Below are 4,921 nucleotides of genomic sequence, written 5' to 3' on the forward strand. Positions count from 1 at the left end.
TTGACCCCGAGGACAACAGGAGGGTTAAAGGGATATTATGATACATTATTTACATAATTAACATAATTAAGGAGTTGCAATGGTGAAAAATAATAATAATAATAATAATAATAATAATACTATAGCAGTAGCAGAGTATTGCACCACATTTCAGGCCAGTGTTTTGCACAAAACAGATAATATTGTCCAGTTTAACCTGTGGTGGGGTGTGTGTGTGGGGTGGTGTGTGGTGTTGGGGGGTGGTGTGTGGGTGTGTGTGTGTGTGTGTGGTGTGTTGGGTGTGTGTGTGTGGGTGTGTGGTGTGTGTGTGTGTTGTGTGGAGGAGGCAGCGTGGGCGGCGCGGTGCGTCTCCAGGCCGGTGACGATGATGTAGCGTGAACGCCGTTCCCCTCAGCGGCTCCCGGCAGGAGGCCATCTGTCTGTAAGGGCTCTCACAAGACCCTGACCCTGGTGTCCGAAGGTACAAGTACCCTACAGAACACACATCTGGACTCGGGTGCACCACAAAAAACTCTTTTATTTTGAATCCCTTAGTTTGAGAAATGTAACTTTTTCTTTTTGTCATTTAGCAAAGAAACAAGGTTATAAATCTCACCTTAGTAAATATAGTACTTGATTGAAACCGTCTACTAGTACCACACCTCCACCCTGAGGTGTGGTACCGGGTCCTGTTCATTGCTGGTTTTGGGTCAGTAGGTGTTTTGGATTAGCTAGAACCCAGAAGCCACGAGGAGGTCGGAGGTCAAAGCCCCAGTTCCCTGACATAAGATGAAGTTTTGGTGCCCTGCAGCCAATGAGCAGAGAGAGAGAGGACGTCAGCTGACTCAGAAGCTGGAAATTAAATATAGAAATAGGTCAATTCTGCTCATAAACATCCTTATGTCCTAAAAATCCTAAGATGTTTCTTCATTAGCCGTTATTGGGGGGGGGGGGGGGGGGGGGGGGGGGGGGGGGGGACCTAGTCTGACGGCCTTACACTTGGGCCTCCGGCTGGTGGTTTGCCCCTGAGGGTGAAACAACAGCGGGTATTGTGGAGGCATTCGAGCAGGGTGCAGATAATGACTCCTAAATGAGACAGAAAGGGGTCCCCTCGGTCAGCTGGTCTGACCCTGATCCACCAAACCTCCGCAGCTCCAAACCAGCAGCCTCTCTCTCTGCCTGGGGGTCAGGAAGGGTCGTGACCTTTGGCCCCGTTCAGCCTGCAGGTCCTGAGTCTCCATGAGACTTGTTAATTTAAAGGAATACTTTGGTATTTTTCTACCTGGACCCTACTTTCCCGGGTTTCTGGGTCTAAGTGACTGATGGGGAAAATCAGTCTGTGAAACTGGTCCAGTATTAAGCAAGACCGCTTCAGTCAGCAGGCAGTCGGGCACCTTTTGATTTCCGTCAACCAGGGCTGTGGGACTCGAGTCCGGTCTTGGACTCGAGTCCGGACTCAAGACCGTTTTTCTATGGTGTCGGACTTGTCTCGGACTCGCTAGTATTTGGACTCGGACTTATCTGTATTACATCAGGGAAAAAGATATCACTATAGGTAAAATCAGATTACAGTTATGTGAGATAATTTCTAAATAATGTTTTAATAAAACAACTCTACTCTGTAGCAAACTAAGGTTGTTCAAACCCACACATCCTTCTTTTTAATTCTGGTCCAGAACAGGGAAACGGAGACGTTTCAAATGCTATTACAGAATAATTAACTAATGTCAACGCTTCAAATCCAACATGATAGAAAGACAGTAACTGGAACAGACCATTGAGCCTCCACTCTGATAACAGGAAGTTGATTGTTAATTTATTTGAATATATAATACTTTTTACTACATGTGTCCTGTCCTGTCAGAACTATATGCTCACTTGCAAATGGCAACAGAGTCTTAAAGCCTGAATCCAATTACTAGCTGCAAAGCCACAGGCGTGGGCTCAGCTTTGCAGAGTGGGTTAAGTCAACAGGGTGGGGGGGGGGGGGGGGGGGGGAGGTGGTCCGTCGGTGGTGTCTCACCAACCTGAAGAAACTCGATCTGTTTACAGACAGGCTCTTATCCAGAGGGGACAGTCAGAAACTCGCTCCAACAAGAGCTTGTGGAGTCGCTCAGCCCCGCCTCAGTGCGGGGCCCCCCCCCCCTCCCCCCGTTTGCAGAGGTAGTGGTACGGTCCTTGTTGCCTAGGTGAGTCGACACCGCTTAATGGGATAGGCCGTATCAGCAGAGCCCATTGTTTTCGGGGGTTTTGCCCAGTCCAGCAGGATCAGAGTGGGCGCTCCCGTCTGCTGGTCTTCCCTCCCTCTCTCTGGACCTGCTCGGTTTTTAGAAGATAACAGAGAAGATTTACACTACCAGGTGCTTCCTCTTTCCCTCCACCTCTCTTTTTCTGTACTACTTCAGTTCCATCTCCTCCTTTCCCGTCAGTCGGGACTCGATCGGGAAAGGGAGACTCAGGTTGAGACCGCGGCCGGTTCTCTCCGTCTGGATGATGCGTAAACGTTGACGCGCACCTACCCTCCTCCCCAAAACCACCAGCTGTGCGCTTAGAAATTAAACCTGACAAACTCCTAAAGTCCTGAGGATTCATCTAAAGTTTGTAAAATGGACGGATGGCAGCGCTAGTGCAGGTAAGACCAGATCTCTGTACGGGTCTAACACCTGTTGTCCCTCTCAGACACATCAAGATATCAAGTCAGGTTCATTTCATCCATAAAAATGGAAACTACAGTGCTCACACTCGCCATCTTACCCATAAAAACTAGAGAATAAATACAAAACCACATATACACTACAATAGTATGCATAAATACAATAAAAAATAAAAATAAAATTAAAAAACTTATAGAAATGTACGTTTAAAGTGCTTTTTGTGCTGTCTAATAGCCTGAGGTATAAAAGAAAGAGCAGAGATATAAAGCATTTATTCACATAAGGATCAAAGAGCAACAAAAGTGATGTTATACGACCTTGTACTCAACAAAATATGTATTTATCAGCAGCATTTTACAGGAAATATAATCCTTTTATTACTGACTAGAAAGCATATAGAGAATACTTGTTAAATGTCCTGATCTTAGGACATTTTTACTGTGCATCTGGATCCAAATCTGCATCAAAATGCACTCTGAGTCACAATAAAATAAATACTCGCCAACGTTTCTTCCTTTTTAAATAAATGCATGAGAAAGTAATCAGTTTTAAATGTTGTCACTATAAGGCTCACACCCCTTTCTTAGTCAAAATCCCTTCCTGAAACCAAAAATAAGCTTTTCCATCTGACGGTGGGGTGCGATAAAAGCCTTTCCTATCATGAATTCATTCAGTTCATTAACATTAAATATTTGGATTTCTCAAACTACATCCAAAATGTACTTTGAACCATTTTTACTGGGTAGTTTTCGAGTAATCCTTCGTCAAAATCCCTTCCAGGAAACAAGAATGAGCCTTTCCTCTTACTTTAATGAGCAATAAAAAACATTCAATCCATAAGTCATTCATGGATATAATATTTTTGGTCTTAGTCCAGAATCTTAGATCTTAGATTCTGCTCTAAGATCTCATCTTTACCCCAAAAAACCCCAGGACCTGACATTTATGCACAAGAAATCTGAAACATTTAGCAAGTCACCGCCATTGTTTGACTAAAATATGATTTTAAAGGCTGATGTTTGGCCTAAATAATCAATATGACAACATATTTCCACACTTTTTGTCCTGTTTTACTCCTCAATGCTACATAATGCAAAAGAAAATCAATCAATCTGGAATTGAATTGAATTGTTTTCTTGACAGAGTTGAAAAAGCCCAAACCTTAACAACCATGGTATTTGAATTATTTTAGGCTGTGCTGTCATCTTATTAACAGCTGGGCCAATCATTTCCACTGTTTTCTGTCCTTCTTTAATCAACCAAGGGATTACTTGTTAGTTGCAGCTCTAGTTTTTGCAGAGTGTAATCTGTATAAATGATGTTTTGGGCTGGACATCAGTGTCATTTTGGGAGAACAGAGCTGTAGCTTATCGTCACGTTTGCATTTTGTCAGAGTTTGTCCTTTCTCCTCCGGTACATGTCGTTCTCCCCCTCTTTTTATGTTGTGTTGTTGCCGGTGCAGGCAGTGACACACCGATAAGCCCAGCTGTGATGACGCTGGCACTTTCTATTGTGTGGTGGTGTTCAGAGCTCAGCGGGGCCAGATCCCCCCCCCCCCCCCCCCCCCCCCCGCGGGTGCTGCTCGCTGTTTGAGCTTCCTCCAAACATTACACTGCACATCATGACGTATTATCTGTATTTACAGTAAAATACATCTGCGGATATTGTGACAGATTAAGTGAGTTATGACGCAGAAGTGCCACACTTTCTTAGATTCTGGCTTCTCAAATGTGAGGAATTCCTTCTCGTCACGGTTATATCATCACAAACTGATTATCCATCTATAATCAACATATTCAAAAAGGTCTCGACAGATCCCGAGGTGGCTTGGAAAGACATAACTAAAAAGCCATGCAAATCTCTGAAAATCTCTATCTTATTTTGTCCTTTTAACTTAGTTCATAACACAGTTGAAATAATCTGCCTCTGCTGTAATAATCCTTCAGCCTGTAAGACTTATAAGACTCAATAAGGGGACTTCCAGTATGCAAAGGGTCTTGCTTTGGGGTCTCTCAAAGAAGTGAAGTGAAATGCAGCGACAACATGGTAAGAAAACCTGGTGACTTACCATCTGGCTCAGATAGTTTGGGGTTTTCTTTGTGTAAGCTCACTGCACATCGCCTACTGTTTGCATCACTTTGGGTCTAGGGGATGCAGGTTTGGTGCTAGTGTTGGGGTTCCTTAGTCCTTTTAAGACAGTGATTCCCAAAGTGGGGGTCGGGACCCACAGGGGGTGTCGCGAGCCAGAGAGGGGGGGGGTCGCAAGTTGATTTCCAGAAATAAAATAA

General features: G+C 44.2%; 1 protein-coding gene across 6 annotated transcripts in view; it reads left to right on the forward strand.

The window, feature by feature from the left end:
* The first annotated feature begins 316 nt into the window (after positions 1–316).
* Positions 317–4,921, forward strand: part of LOC116673931 (protein Shroom2) — a 22,667-nt gene continuing 18,062 nt past the window's right edge. For 2 of the 6 annotated variants that reach the window (XM_032506312.1, XM_032506313.1), the window contains exon 1: positions 2,186–2,611. The gene's annotated coding sequence lies outside the window, so the exon portion shown is untranslated. Of the gene's footprint in view, positions 461–2,182; positions 2,612–4,921 lie in introns of those variants that run through there. The other 4 variants (XM_032506314.1, XM_032506316.1, XM_032506315.1 and 1 more) reach the window with 3 other exon arrangements.

The sequence above is a fragment of the Etheostoma spectabile genome, chromosome 24, assembly GCF_008692095.1.
Source record: "Etheostoma spectabile isolate EspeVRDwgs_2016 chromosome 24, UIUC_Espe_1.0, whole genome shotgun sequence".
Taxonomy (NCBI): domain Eukaryota; kingdom Metazoa; phylum Chordata; class Actinopteri; order Perciformes; family Percidae; genus Etheostoma; species Etheostoma spectabile.